The following is a 15,901-nucleotide window of genomic DNA, read 5'->3' on the forward strand; positions in this document are numbered from 1 at the left end:
GGGTGTCCAGCCTCTGTTTAGGGAAAGCGGAAGGACTGGGGACTCTTCTTCCCAGCATCCAGCTGGGTAGGTGTTATGACCCTGGCCGACAGGTGGGGAAACAGGCTCTGTGAGGCCCAGGAGGTTGCCCAGGTCACAGTGCTGTGGGCTGTGGAGCTGGAATTGCTGTGTGGAGGCAGTGGTGGAGGGTGGTGGTCTTTACCCAGGGTCCCTGCCTGGGGGAACTGCTGTACCAGACAAAGATTCCGGATGCCCCTCAGGGCCAGCTGGGCTGCATGCTTAGTGCTGTTGTTTCTACAGATCTTTTTGCTCCAAATAGAAAAACCTCAGGTTCCAATGCCCCATCTATGTCTCACTACCTGTGTGAGTTGGCCCACTCCAGCCTTTGTTTCTTCCTCCATGGAGCAGAGATACCCTGGTTTTGGTGAAGGCCTTCTAGAGACAGGCCTGCGCTCCCATCTACCAGCCCCACCCCATCTTCTGCAAGGGCAGAAGCAGGCACTGGCAAGGGGCCCCAGAGTGTTCAGACAGGTCAGGCTTTCAGCTGAGGGGAGCATGACTTCAGGTGGGTGCGGGGGAGCCTGGGGGATACAGTGGGCAGGGAGCCTACCCCTAGGTTCAGCTGGCCCAGCACAGGGAGAATGAGAATTTAATGGGATCCATTTATAATTCCATAAAAACTAATGAGTTTATTCTGGAGGTTCTCTGGCCTCTTTCAAGTTTTAATAGAGGATTAGTGAGGGCCTGGCCCCTGGAGACCCCCATTATCCCAGAGCCCTAGGGAAGGAAGAGAGGTCCCTGGAGTAAGAGCACCCGGGCCACCCAGAGCCAGAGCTTGGTCTCCACAATGACAGTTCCACTGGACCCAGGCCTGTTTCCTGAACTGAGAGTCCCCAACTAGAGGCTGGCAGGGCCACATAGGGCCACTGAGGCCCGATTCCATGTACTACTGAAATAATTACCCCACAGTGTCCCTCTAACGAGTAGGTCTGACTACTTGTATTAACAGAAAGGCATAAGCCCTAAACAACAGATGGGGAAAGTGAGGCCCAGAGCTGGGGTGTGGCTTCTCTAAGATTATGGATGTGTTCTGCCTCTTATGGTTTGGGGCCAGGCAGCTGCCATTACTCAGTGCTCATATGCTGACCATGCACTCAGCACCTTCACATGTAATCTCTTTTCCTCCCCAGAGATAAAGACACATGCCCAGAATGGTTAAGTAAGTTGCCCAAGGTCCCACAGCCACTGTGTGGCAAGCCTGGGACTAGAACTGAGAGCTCAGTAGCTCCACAGCTCAGCTTTGTCTACTGTTCCCACTGGCCCTCAGCCATACCTCCTATCTCCCCACCAGCTTGGCTACCACTATCCTAGGGCCCTCATGCTGGGAGCCCTGAAGCTCGGGATGATGGGGAAGGAAGTTCTGGTGGTGTCCTGGAGGGGCAGTGGTTGGAGTGGGCACAGAGATACACTCAAATGGGAACTGTTCTGCCAGAACCTCATTTGCCCACTTCTTTGTCTCTTCAAACCTTCTACTTCCTACCAGGCCCAGCTCCAATGCTCCGTCTGAGGAGACATCCCTGCCTGGCCCAGTGGGTGACAATAGCTCTCTCCTCCTAGGGTCACTTGTTGATGGGCCCTCAGCACATGTACAGGTAGCAAAGGCATCTTTCTTTCCACATCTCTGCCCTCAAATTCTGACCCCTGGTGTGCCAGACGCAGTGAAGAGTGGGCTCAGGTAACAGTTTCCAAACCAGGATTCTGCCCGTCTGTACACTCAGGAGGCTCCCTGCTCCCCAAAGTGCTTGGCCCTTGGCCAGCAGGGGTGGGCAGGGTTGTGTCCTGAAGAGAGAAGATGGGCAGCCAGCCCTTGGCAGTGCCCCAGAACAGCCCCTACTGGCAGCTGATGAAGAGTGTCTGCCAGAAAAAGCTGATGACCCCCAACCCAGACTCCCTCTCTTCCCCTGCCACTGACCACCCCCACCACACCCTCTTACCGCCCTCTCTTGGCCAGTCCCTGGCAGTTCAGTCAAATCTGGCATGCAGATACAGATTGGGGTGGGTGCCTTCTCTTGGCTGGGCCCCAGGTGAGGAATTGGCTAGACCCCACTATCTGAGCCCTTATAAACTGTGGATGTCACCTCCCTCCCTCATTTACACAGGAGGAAATGGAATCCAGAGGGGCTTCCCAGAGGGGCTTCCCAGACTTGGAGCAGGGCTGGTACTCAAGATGTTGGGGTTTGAAGAGTATCCGACCCAACTGCTCTGAAGATTGAACCCTCCAAAACTTTGAGGCTGTTGGCCATCTGTGGACATACCTCCAGGGACAGAAAGCACACCGCTTCCTGAGCTGCCAGCAGTGGCTACCTCCTCCACTATGCTAAGCTGGGGGTGGATGGGTAGCCCTGGGCTTTGGCATCTCCAGGGGCTGGGTCTTCTTGCCAAATGGAGGGAGTATGGGTGGGTGTAGCAGGCATAAGCCTGAAGTCAGCCCGCCAGTCCTGGTCCTGCCGCTAACAGACTAGATCCCTCTGCACAGATCGCTGCCCAACCTGAGCCCCCATTTCCCTATCAGTAACATGGAAAAAGTATCTAAGGACTCTGCCAGCTCTCACAGCCCAGGATCAGATAAACCACAAAGGGCCCTGAGGATAAAAACACTGAACACTACTGTTTACTGAGAATTTGCTACACGCCTAGCACCATTCTAAATGCTTTACTAGAATTCACTCACTAAACCCCTCACAATAATTCTGACATGTGAACTTTTATAGATAAAGAAACTGGGACCTAGGAGAGGGCAGTTCCCAAGTTACCAGTTTGGATGTGTCAGATCCAAACACAAAGGCCATGCAGCCCTCGAGCAGTGCTATCTAATAGAACTTTCTGTGACGATGGAAATGTTTTGTATCTACATGTCCAACACGGTAGTCTATAGCCACACATGGCTAGTGAGCCTGAGACACTGAATTTTGAATTTGACTTCATGTTCACGAATTTACATTTAGCCACATGTGGTTAGTGGCTACCATGATGGAAAGTATGGCTCCTTAAACTGACCTCTTCAACCCCAGCAGTATTCACTGCTCAGAAGGGAAGATCCTAGAGTGGGGGGGTCCTGAAAAAGATTAACATGGGGTGACAGTGTCTCTTTCCCTCCTTTGGGCCTGGGAAAACAGGGGCCTGGGGTTGGGTCAGGAGAGATGACAAGGAGCCCTGGACTTCTTTAGGCTTTTTCCTAAGGGCCTCAGGAGAGTTGAGCCTGTCAGCCACTCACTCCCTAGGGAGGACTGGTGCCACCACCCATGATGTTTGTCTCCCAGTGATGGCTGAGCACTTGTGTTCTGAGGGGTGGGTGTTCAATAGGCAATTTTAGGAGCTCAGGCAGAGCCGGTAGATGGAGGGTAGCCAGGTATGCTTGGTCCCCAGTGATCTGGACCACAATGGGGCCAGGGTCTGTGAATGCTTCGTGTCTGCGGTGCTCAGCTGACCTGCCCCTACCTTCCTGCCCAGTCAGGTGCACAGGGGCAGGGAGCCTGGCCTGGCAACTACCCTAAGGTTTCTGGGGCAGCGCTAGAATAGTTGCTTGGCCTTGGGGCTAGGGGAGGGCCTCACATTTACCTAGCACCGTCCATGGGTCAGGCGTGGATTCCCTAGGGGGCTGTCTTCCACGCAAGAGAACTGCCTTTTATGCCTGAAATCAATATTTTATACTTTATATATGAAGGAACTGAGGCTGAGAGGCAAAGTGAATCATCCTAGTTCAGACAGGAGGAAAATAAGGGGTCTGAACTGGGTCTGCCTATTCCACAGCCTGGGCTCAAGTTTGTCCCACAGAGTTGCTTCATATGAACATGTGCAGGCAGGTCCGTATGTGGGCCTGTGCGTACACATGATTGTGTGCATGTGTCTGCGCATGGGTGTATGTAGTTACCCAAACACACACATGCACACGCACACGAGCCATAAGTCATTACCATTTGTCTTTGCCCACAGACACACCCTGGAACCTGGTTTCACAGTCCTCAAGCCTGGAAAGGCCCCACCTTCTAGAAGGGATGCTCTTCTCCCCAAGGTGGCTACTGTGCTCCCTCCTTTTTACTCTGTCCCCTTTTTGGACCCCGACTTGACCCTTCCCAGAGCCAGTGGCCTGGGTGTGTCGGGGAAGAGGGGACAGGGCTCTGGTCTGCTGCCCTCTCCTCCCCACTGCCTCCCCCCCGCCCACGAGGCTGTGACCAGGGACCCAGGGTAGAGGGAGCTCCCAGCTAACCGCCACATTCTCTGCTTTCCAATTTAAAATCTAATATGGTCTCACCACTGCAGAGCTGGGGGCTGGAGAGGTGATTAATGAGGCCTCTGCTACAGCGTCACCTGCTGTGCTCTACGCCTTCCCCTGCAGCCCTGCATTCCCCCCTGCAGCCTGCTGGCCCTGGGGATCCAGGGGCTCTAGCCCTGCCTGCCCACAGTTCCTGGGGCTGGGGCAGGTGGCACAGGAGCTGAGGCCTGGAGTCGGGGTTGGGAGAGAGAAAGGGGCTGGCCTTGGAGGTGGGGTCAGTAGAACAAGTGCTCACCCCTGGAGCAGGCTGGAAGGAAAGGGAGGGGCAGGAGTTCCTGTTGCGGCTCAGCAGTAGCGAACCTGACTAGTATCCATGAGGACGTGGGTTTGATCCCTGGCCTCGCTCAGTGAGTAGGGCGCAGATGCAGCTTAGACCCCACGTTGCTGTGGCTGTGATGTAGGCCGGCAGCTACTAAGATTCTAAGTAGGCTGGTAGCCCTAAGATTCTACAGTCTTTGGTCAGAGGAAGACGTGCTCTATGTAACAGGGCCAAAGTGACCTCCCTGACCTTGTGACCTTTGCCCTATGGCTACTTTTGTTAACTACATGTGAGAGGAGATGGACTGGGGGAGCTGGTACCTAGACCCCCGGGCTGCCCTGATCCTTAATGCTGAGGTGGGGTCACTCTCCCCTGGAGGTCACTAGAGTGTTCTTAGCTGAGAAAGCCGAGGAGCCTGGTGAGGGCTTCTTAGAGCCCTGACTCCAACATGGAGGCAGATTTGCCATGGACAGGCTGTGTGACCTTAGGCTTCTCTTGCCTTCTCTGGGCCTGTCTGGTTTTTTCATATAGTACTTGGTTCCTGGCTATTTACATTCTTTGGGTGGGTGGGCTGGAGAGTCTCAGCCCCCCTCTGGGGGGGCTGATGGAACCTCCTGCTGGGCGGTGTCAAAGGTGGAGGAGACCTGGCAGATCAGGGACTGTGCTCCGTTGTCTTGCCTCTTTCTGGAATGACACTGGACCCCAGGCTCCTCAGCTCTGATACCAGAAGTCCCTGAGGGGAGTTACCTCATCCAGGTGTACCTCCCTCCCCTGACTCCCTGAGACTCTGAACCTCATTATGTCTCCCCAGCTTCTATGGGGGAAATTGGGGGGGTGTCCTGACTCACTTCTAAATGCTTGTGGAAGAGTCAGTGGAGGCCCTGGACCTCCCTGTAGAGACTTGGAGAGGGCAGGGGCTGGATAGCCTGGGATTCTAGCCTCAGGCAGGTGGCATGGGCCCTGCACCTGTGGACAGTCCCAGACTCCCCTTGTTTCTTCGGCCTTGCAGGACCGGGAGAAAGAGCCTTACTGGCCTAACACCCTAGGCTGTTAGGCTCCCCAGGCTCAGCCTGTCCTCCCCACTTCCCCAGCAAGCCTGAGTGGGGGAAGGGAGGGGTACAGAGTAGCTAAAAATAGCAGCAGCAGCTCAAGTCTCCTTGAGGGGTCAGTGGAGCCCAAGACTGGGGAGGAAGAAAATGGATCAGACTTTGGGGAGGGCAGAGACCAGCCTGAGCTCAGGTCTGCTGTGCCTATATACCCAGGGCTATAGCCCCAGGGTAAAGGGACAGAAGAGCTACAGATATGCTGAGACATATGGACAGAGACACCCAGGGATAGATGGACAAGCCAGGCAGAAATGCACATAGACACGACTACCTGCATATCGGGGGCTACTTCTTCCCCAGACCCCCAGGGACACCAGATGGACCCAGGGGTGCAGCCCCCAATCCCTCAGTCTTCTCTCTTGCTCCAACCTTGCTCTGACCTCCAAGGACCCTGCCAAGCTGGGTGGGTGTACACCTTGAGTTGAGAAGGCTGAGTGCTCCTCCCCTGTCCTCACCAGTCTCTTCCGCTTGAGGCCCAGGGCAGAGATGGACCAGGGAGCACCAGAGGTAGCATCAGGGATACAGGTGCAGCAGAGATGAGGCTCAGGGCACCATCCTGACCTGAGCAATAGGCCTCTTCCTAGCCTGGACTGGCAGGCAGGGTGAGGGGGTGGGAGGGAGATGGCTGGACCCATTGGGCCAAGGCTAGGGATCTGCCAGGAGGTGGAAAGAATGGAGTGGGTGGTGAGGGAAGGCAACGAGGAGAAGCTATTTAAGCAAATGGACAAATGACCTCTCTCGGGCATGCCTTGTTTGGTTCTACCTTTACACCTTGCCTGGAGATGCCAGGGGCTCTTCTGTCCTCAAAAGAAAGTGACTACATCTCCCCCACTTTTTCCCTTTTTTTTTTTTTTCTTTTTAGGGCAATACCCACAGCATATGGAAGTTTCCAGGCTAGGGGTCGAATTGGAGCTATAGCCGCCGGCCTAAGCCACAGCTATAGCAACACCAGATCCAAGCCGCATCTATGACCTATACCACAGCTCACGCCAGATCCTTAACCCACTGATCGAGGCCAGATTTCGAACCCGCATCCTTATGGATACTAGTCATTTTCACTGAGCCACGACGGGAACTCCCTCCCCCATTTCTTCTAACCAGCCAGAAAATAGGACCTCTCAACAGCAGGGAGCCTGCCAGCTGCCAGACCAGATGTTTCAAATCACCAGCACATCCTGTTGCTGGATATAAATGATATCTAAGACAATGTCCACCAGAGCAGCAAGCCAGGGCGAAGGCCCTTAGGAGCACCTGAACCCAGCCTTCATTGCTCTGCATTGCTAGTCTCACTTTCCTAGTCAGACCTGGGCCAGCTGGCATGCACCATGCACCCTGCCTTGAGAGTCCAGTCCTAGGCTCCTTCAGCTTCTGATCCAGCCCTTCCAGTGACTATCTGAAAATCAGCCCCTCCTGGTGCTGGACAGCTCTGGCTATAGAAGATCCTCCCCTTAAGAGGCGTTTCCAGTTTCTTTCTTGTCACCACCCCCTCTGATTTCCTTTGATCTGGATGCTGTTCTAGGAAAGAGGTGGGAGAGGCGCCATGAATTCCCAATGAAACGGAGGCACAGGAAGATGACACGATTTGTCCAAGGTCACCCAACCAGTAAGAACAAGTATCAGGTTTAAACTCTGGGAGTCCTGACCCCCGACCAGCATTCTTCTAATCATATTCTTCCTTTGGGGCTGTCCCCACCTCCCTGAGGCACAGCTTGGCTCTCCACATTGCCTTGCAGGCTCTGGGACTCCCTAGGCACCTGCTGGCTGGTGGGACCCAGGCCAGACACTCAGCAGGTGGCTGCTTCGGGGACAAAGGAGCTGGTGCTCAGCTGCTAGGCTGGGAGGGAGGGAGAGGGAAGCTATGGGGGACGAGGGAGGGGTGGGGAAGTGATCTGGGCTGGGAGTGGGAGGGCGGGGTCTGCTTCTGTGCCTTTAATAAGGAGCCAGCATGCAAAAGGGGTAAAAAGCATGCAAATGAGCATCTGTTGGGGAGTGCTCTGTGGTGCAGGCACTTTTCACAGGACCCTGCCATTCAGCCCTCCCAGCCCTGGACCAGCTGGAAGGAGAGTCCTGAAGGTAGAGAGAGGGGCTCATAAGTAGGGAGGGGAGGAGCAGGGAAGTGAGGGAGAGGCTGAGGTTGGTGCGTGGGTGTAGGATTCTGGCTGAACCTCTGGGGGTTGCACTGGGGGAGAGGAGAGACCCACAGCTTGGATTCTGCAACACATGTGGTTTGGTGGCAGGAAGGGCCCTGTACCTGCTCTGCCTTCTTGGGGGATTAGGGGGACAGTCAGACCCAGAAGAGATGGGAAGAAGTGTGATGGGGGGCACTGAGTGTGGCCTGGCCCAGGGATCCCAGAGGCTTGCTGGGCCACACCCATGGCATATGAAGGTTCCCAGGCTAAGGGTCAAATCGGAGCTGCCGCTGTTGGCCTGCAGCAATGCAGAATCTGAGCTGTGTCTGTGACCTACACCACAGCTCAGCACAACTCCAGATCCTTAACCCACTGAGTGAGGCCAGAGATCAAACCTGCATCCTTATGGATGCTAGTCGGGTTTGTTAACCACTGAGCCACAATGGAACTCCAAGGCTGAGCCCTCTTGCTACAGATGAGAAACTGAGGCTCAGAGCAGTCGTTGGCCAGGAACCTCCTGTCCTTTTGAAGGTGAATGGCTGGATGTTTTTGGGCATCTTGTTTGTATTGCATTTAATTAAAATCAGAGGGTCCATGGTCTAGCTTGGGAGGTAGTCACAGCTAGTTTATTAAGAGCTTATTAAGCTTATTAAGAAAGCAACTCCCCTCCAAACTGAGCTCCTTACAGGCAGGAATTATGTCGTATTCCTGCCTATTAAAGCACCCGATAGGTGCTGACTAGAAGGTACTGAATGGAAAACAGATAGGTGGATGAAGGATGGATAGGCTGAGTTCCTGATGGGTAATAGGATTTAGAGAACAGAGAGAGCCGTCTGGGCTGGTCCATTAGGAAAATAGGGGTTGGCTGAACTGAAATAAGCAGAAGGACTCAGGATGACATTCCAGGTATGGAAAAATGACTGAGCAAATGTAGAGATTGTACTGAACAAGGCATGCACAGGGTCTCAGGTTCATCTCAGCACCCTCACCTGGTCTCTCTGTTGCCCACTTCCCACACATTCAGTTCCTTCTCAACTCCCGGCAGAGCCCCTTGTCCCTGCTGGGCCCAGCCCCTACATCTTTCCATCAGCCTGCCTGCCAGCAAGGTTGCAGACTCTGCAGCCTGAGACCTGGATTGTTGTTGGAAAAGCGGCAGGTTTGTTTACTCCAGAGCCCGCCGAGAAATCTCAACAATCAATGGCCAACAACACTGCCGGCGCTGCGGCATCGATCCTCCCCTCCCAGGGCTGGCAGCTGGGTGGCAGGTGGAGGGAAGCTGGGGCAGTCTTGGTGCCTGGTCCTGTCCAGAGGCTGAGCTTCACGCAAGCTTGGGCCTTCCCACCTGGGGGCTGGGCCTCAACAGGGGCGGGGGCAGGGGGTAAGTGGGCAGCACAGATGCCAGGACAGGAGTAACCGGTCTTCTCATTCACCAAGGCTCCCAAAGGGTAGGAAAAGTAGAATTATCCAAGGTCACTGGCCTCTGGACCAAAACTTGAGGGTTCACTTGACTCCTAGCCTCGTGCACCATCCTGGCCTCCAACTGTCAGAAAAAGACATTTTATTCCTTTGCCACTAAAGACTGAGCAAAATAAAATGTCTCTAATCTACAGCAGCAAGGATGGAGAGTAGACTCAGGAAGCCATTGTCATCACTAGAAATGTGCTAGAGGAAAGTTAGGGGCCATTTATGCCTTGGGTCTGTCTGACAACATGGGCTTGAATTTGGCTTACAAAATGCAGATATAGCTTCTATCTCACAGAGATGATATTAGGACTAAATGAACTAATGTATATAAAATACTTAATACAGTACCTGGCACACAGTGTCTAATAACTGTTTGCTATTTTTGTTGCTGCTATTATTATTATTATTAGGATCATGATACTTTCCTGGCTTCCCATCTGCCCATACTGAAGCTTTGCCTTAGTGCGGAGGAGTAGACATAGTGCTGGCTGCAGTCAGATTTTGCAAAATGGGCATGTACTTTGGAGTATTCTTATTACTTGTTGGCTATAAAGGCCAGGGTTAGTGACTTAATCAATCTCTCTGAAACTCAGTTTTCCCATCTATAAAGTGGGGATAACTGGTTTCTTGTTGCCTTGACTGGTTAAACAGAAAAAGGCTTAAAAGGAGTTCCCCTCGTGGCTCAGTCGTTAATGAACCCAACTAGCATCCATGAGGATGTGGGTTTGATCCCTGGCCTCGCTCAGTGGGTTAAGGATCTGGTGTTGCCATGAGCTGTGGTGTAGGTCACAGACGTGGCTCAGATCCAGCGTTGCTGTGGCTGTGGCATAGGCCAGCAGCTACGGCTCTGATTCGACCCCTAGCCTGGGAATCTCCATATGCCGTGGGTGCAGCCCTAAAAAGACATGGAAAAAAAAAAAAAAAAAGAAAAGACTTAAAAGTGAAAGACTTGGCCCAGAGAGTTCTGAGCCAGGCCTCCCACCTCTATACACGTTTGTGAAATAAATGAATGAATGTATCCCAGGGGACAGAAGTACCCCCAGGGACTGCTCTTTTTGTTTTTTGGGGTTTTTTTCGGTTTTTGTATTTTTTTGGTCTTTTGTCTTTTGTCTTTTTTTTTTTTTAAGGGCCACACCCGCGGCATATGGAGGTTCCCAGGTTAGGGATCAAATCAGAGCTGCTGCTTCCAGCCTACACCACAGCCACAGCAAGTCAGGATCTGAGCCACATCTGTGACCTACACCACAGCTCATGGCAACTCTGGATTCTTTTTTTTTTTTTTTTTTTGTCTTTGCTATTTCTTTGGGCTGCGCACGCAGCGTATGGAGGTTCCCAGGCTAGGGGTCGAATCAGAGCTGTAGCCACTGGCCTACGCCAGAGCCACAGCAACGCAGGATCCAAGCCGCGTCTGCGAGCTACACCACAGCTCACAGCAACGCCGGATCCTTAACCCACTGAGCAAGGGCAGGGACCAAACCCGCAACCTCATGGTTCCTAGTCGGATTCGTTAACCACTGCGCCACGAAGGGAACTCCCAACTCTGGATTCTTAACCCACTGAGTGAGGGCAGGGATGGAACTGGCGTCCTCATGGATACTGGTCAGTTTGTTAACCACTGAGCCACGATGGGAACTCTAGGACTGCTCTTTTTGGAGCTCTAGACATGAACTGTTATGGTCCTGGATAACTCCTTGGCCCCTACCTACCTTTAACTTCAAGGGCATAATATGCTCAGAGCTGTTTCCAAGGTTTCATTTTGGTCCTTCCAAGCTCTCTGAGGGTGATAAAGCCAGATGACATGGGGTTGCCCCCTCCTTATTTCAGTCTTTAAGTTCATGCAGGGCACCCCTCCCAGCCAGCAGAATTAATGAGTACATGCTGTTGGAGGGAGTCAAGCAGCCTAGGCTCTGGGCTTAATTCTGCCACTGCCTACCTGCACTTCTCATGAATTTATTCAACATATATTTAATGTTTGCCATGTGCTAGGCTCTGTGCCACCAGGGACCCAAGCAGTCGTGTCACCAGGGTGTCTAGAAAGAGGCTTTAGCCCTCTCAGAATGGCCATCAACACCCCACCCCCAAGCCACCTCAGGCTGACGCTGTGACGGCTTAATTTGTGGAAGGAAAAAACTAAGGAAAGGCTATAATTTACAGTTGGGATAATTGGCCAACTGTTAGGAAAGGGAAAAAATCTTAACATACAATCTATGTAAAAATAGTGTGCTTGCTACAAAACTCAGCTTCAAGACACATCTGCATGCGCCCACCTCGCCTGTCTAAACCTGCAGCTGACCCTAAAGTCTTCCAAACAGGAACTCTAGAATTGGCCTGAAATGGAGGGGCTGAGCAAAACAGATTTGGTGCCTTCCTTTCTGAGTTCAGTCTTGCTCCTGGAGAGAAGCATTAAGCCATCAGGTGCTCATGATCCAACAAGATGGGTACCTTGGTAGGGGAAGCCTGCACATGGGGGGAGCACGGAAATATCCCTTAATCTAAGCTGGAGGTTGACTGAGGCTCCCCCGAGAAACCATATTAGTAGATGCCCATAAATATGTGCTGAAGAATAGCATGAAGTGGCAGCTAAGCTGGGACCTGAAGCATGAGGTAAAGTGAGCCAGGGTGGCGCAGGAGGAGAAAAGAATTTTAGGCAGAAGGAGCAGCAAGAGCCCAGAAGCTCTTGAGAATACGGCTAGTCTAGAGAACTGATTGGCATGGCTGGGTAAGTAGCCTTCCTGCAGGAATTAGTCTAGAAGGGGCCCTGGAGACCTCCTAGGGCCTCCTAATGTTGCTGCTGAACAGGGCGGGTAGCATTGTCTCCAAGACAGCCCCTCCCTCAGCCTCTTACATATAGAACCTGGCTTTTCCTCCTTAAGAGAAGGCCAGTAAACTGGGGACCCAGAAATCTACATGATTTGACAGCCTTTGGAGGCCCTGATGTGCATCCAGGCTTGGCAGGCACCAGCTTGTGCACCCTTACATTGAACATTCCAGAAAGTGGAGACCCAGAGAGAACAGAGGCAGACCTGAGGCCCTTAACCATCTGAGGGGAGAGGTTCCCTCACTAAAGCAACTATAAGCAGAGCCTCCTTGCCTGCCTACTTAAGTCTCTCACAAGCATCCTATCTTAATAAATCTATTTCTTGCCTATCAAACAACAACAACAACAACAACAACAACAACAACAACAACAACAACTATAGGCCCTTTTCCACACCCTCTTTCTTATTTGGAGGTTGGGGTACTCAGCTCTGATACCTCTGCCCAGGCGGGGGCGCAGCATCCCTGAGTTGAGCCTGGCCCTGCAAATGGCTTGGGCTTAGGCTTGGGCACCTAGGGTTGGGTGAAGGGAGGGGCAAAGAAGGTAGGTTTTTTGACAGCCCCCCCCCCCCCATTCAGGCAGCCATGGTAGGAGGGGCACAGAAGTTCTCATTAAGCCCAGTTTCTAATTAAACCCAGCCCCTGTGTCTCCTTGATCCCCATTAGCGCCCCATGGTGTCCCCAAGGCATTTTAAGCTGCCACCCTGCTGAGGAGGCTGGGACTGCTGCCAGAGCCTGCCAAGCCTGATGAGCTTAGGCTCGTGAGGGGACAAAAGCCAGCCCAGTCTTCCCCTCCAGTCCATGGCAATCTCTGGGTCTTCCAGTCTCCTTAGAAGCCCAGGGAAGCCTTCTGCCCACCGTGTTAACCTCTGGGGCTCTGAATGGAATTTAGACTGTCTCCTTTGGCGCCTTATCCCCAGAACCTGATTCCTTATCCCTAAAGTACAAGTCTGGACAACAGGGAGATGAGCCTGGTGCTGGCTTTGGCTGCAGCCCCCAGACTCAGGAATGTACAGTGGGACTCCTGCACCTGCCACAGAGTCTGCAGAAAGCAGCGATTACCATTTTAGGTTAAGGCAGCCCTGGTTTGTTAACCCTTTCAGCACTAGGTCTCCTGGAGTCCAAGGCCTCCTTCTCATATTCCTCCTCTAGGCCTTGCCTCCCAGACACTGTCCTCCAGTTCTTGGCAAGGAGAACAATGCTTACTTGCTGTCCCCTCCCTCCCTCTTCCCACCACACACTTCCTCAGAGTTCAGAGAAGGGGAGCATCAGGCCCAAGGTCACACAGCCAGTGGAGGCCGACTCTGCCTCTGGAGACCCAAACCCCACCCTAGTTTTTGCTGCCTACACCTTCACAATCTCCCCAGGCCACTTTCACACATGCAGAGTTTAATTAACTTTATTGATATTCAGAAATTAAGAGAATGACTAAAGGTAATTGCTCATTAAAAATCATTAAACTGACACAGCAGGCTCAGGCACATGCTGCCCCTCCCGTACTGCTTTCCTCCTCCCCCTTGTGGCAGGTTGGCTGGTACAGCCTATGGGTTGGGAGGGCCAGTGGTGGCTCCTCAAGCCTAAGGCCAGTTGCATGCCCCCAGCTCCAGCTGGGGGGCTGATAGAGGACTGGGACCCAGGGGGTAGAGCCTGGGCCGGCTGATCTGTGCTCTCTCTCTGCCCCCAAGGCCTCTGCCCCTCCCATCTCCTACCACTTCTGGGCCTCTTCCAGGTGCATCCAGGCCTTCGTCCCTCTGCCTTAGTGTGTGCAAAGCTCTGAGGCTCCCCTCTCGAGGCCAAGAGGCTGAGGGAGGGATGTACTGACTTAAAAGGTGACCAGGCCACAAAGGCTCATAGCCTGAGGCCTTTACTGCTCCAGGCCCTCCTTCTCAGGGCTGAAGCACCCAGGAGTCCTGAGATGACCAAATGCATTGCCTTCCAATAAGATCACTCAGCACCACAATGACTGGGACCTCACAGCTCCACTGGGAGGGAGGGGTGTGCCAGGGCTGGCCCAGGTCAGGCCCTCTCCTCAGGCCTGGCATTGCTGGGCTGCTTCCTCTTCTCCTTTGGGGGGGTGAAAATAAAGGTCTTTCCCAGCAGACAGACCCACATCCCACATACCCCTTGGAGGAGAGGTCTCATGGCCTTTGGAGAGGTCCAGGTGGTCAGGAAGGGGCACTGGCTGAGGACACACAGACTCACAGACACGGAGTGAACAGATTATTCTCAACCATACCCTCACAACCCCAGCGAGGCTCCCTGTACTACCAGCCACACCAGCCAGCCTCCTGGAGACCCACAATCTCACTCCAGCCCTGCAGGGAGCTCTCTGGCAGAGGCTGTACCACACACAAGTGGCCTTACACACTCCTCACTGCTGAGCCCTCATCCAACATCCAGACCTTCTGAAGTGCAGACACACTTGGATCCACTACTCCAGACACGCTGGGCCCTGATTACATTCACACTCAGACTCACACAACCACACAAGAGGCTTCAGACTATAGGCCAGGAGCCACATACAGGCCCTCCACCCAATGGTGTTATCCAGCACAAGGACATGGCCCAACTGCAAGACAGGTCCTGAACTCCCAGGGACATTTTGGGACTGCTGAGATGCCTGGCTGGTTAGGGGTTTCACACTCCTCCCTTCTTCCCCAAAGGGAAAACAGGTTCTGAGTTCCTGGTGTCACAGAAGAACCTGGTGTGGGCAGCCAGGGAGCAGAGAGAGCACATCTGGCTGGGTATGACTACAGCCAGAGGTTCAGAGAGGGGCTTCTGCATCTCTGGGGATGCAGAGAGGAAAAAAAAAGCCTGTGGGCCCAACATGGCCCCAGCCTTACTACCCTGAGCTCTGATGCCACCAGGAAAGAGGCCGGTGATGAGGTTAGAAGCTCCCACCTTCTCCCTGCTCCACTTCAGGCATTATGAACCATAGTCCTAAGGATGGCAGTACCCAACTCCAAGCAAGGTTTTGGTGATTCCGACTGTCTGCATTGGAAGAAAGACCTGGGCATCTATAGTTTCGATGAGTGTTTGAGCCAGGGTAAGTCCTGTGGAGACTCAGAAATCCTCATTCACTGAGGCACAGAACCTCCATGCTCTCCCTAACATTCCTTTGCTGCCCATTCCATGACCAAGCTTCCCCTGAGCCAGGACCAATGAAGTTGGAAACCAGACCGCAAGCGGGGGATGGGGGACCGCAGGGTGGGGTGCCAGTCCTCCCGTGACAAGTCTGCTGCCATTGGGTGGACTGGGATCTAGCAGGGATGCAGGCCGGGAGAAAGGAAGAGCTCTGGGCGTGTGCGAGGGTGGAGGGTGCAAGGAAAGGACTCTGGGGAGAACCGTCTCTATCCCAGGATCTCAGCTGCTGTAGCCCAGGGCGCAGTGAGGAACCGGATAGGGGTCTCCAGCCCCCCGAGTTTCTCCTTGGAGTTCTAGGTTCCGCCTCCCGTGTGGCAGCACCAAGGCGGATAGAGGAGAGTTTAAGTCCCAACTCCAGGTCCGGCAGCCATCCGGCCCCGTCCCTCCGCAGTAAGGATGCGAGAAGCCCCGGAATGGGCGGCAAAGTCGAACGAAGTTTGGCGGGCGACAAGGGAGGCGGGACCGTGGGCCGCCAGCGGGACGGTCCGGACTCATCGCCCTGTGCCCTCCCCCACCGGCACGCGCCGGGGCGCTCCTAGACGCCTGGAGTGTGGAGAGGCAGCGCGCGGGTGAGCGCGTGAGTGTGTGCGGGGAGGCGGGTGGCGTGATGAATTGCAGCAGAGAAATCCCATTAGATCCGGAGAGATGA

The 15,901-nt window shown here is 53.7% G+C and overlaps 1 protein-coding gene across 18 annotated transcripts in view; it reads right to left on the bottom strand.

Annotated features, from left to right (window-relative positions):
- The window catches only part of SEZ6 (seizure related 6 homolog), a 101,764-nt gene that overhangs the window by 29,269 nt on the left and 56,594 nt on the right, over nt 1-15,901 (bottom strand). The gene's annotated exons all lie outside the window — the stretch shown is intronic.

This window comes from Sus scrofa, chromosome 12 (genome assembly GCF_054392235.1).
Source record: "Sus scrofa isolate SSC_HxYL_T2T_F1_AM1 chromosome 12, Sscrofa_HxYL_maternal_Yorkshire_Landrace_v2.0, whole genome shotgun sequence".
In the NCBI taxonomy this organism is placed as follows: domain Eukaryota; kingdom Metazoa; phylum Chordata; class Mammalia; order Artiodactyla; family Suidae; genus Sus; species Sus scrofa.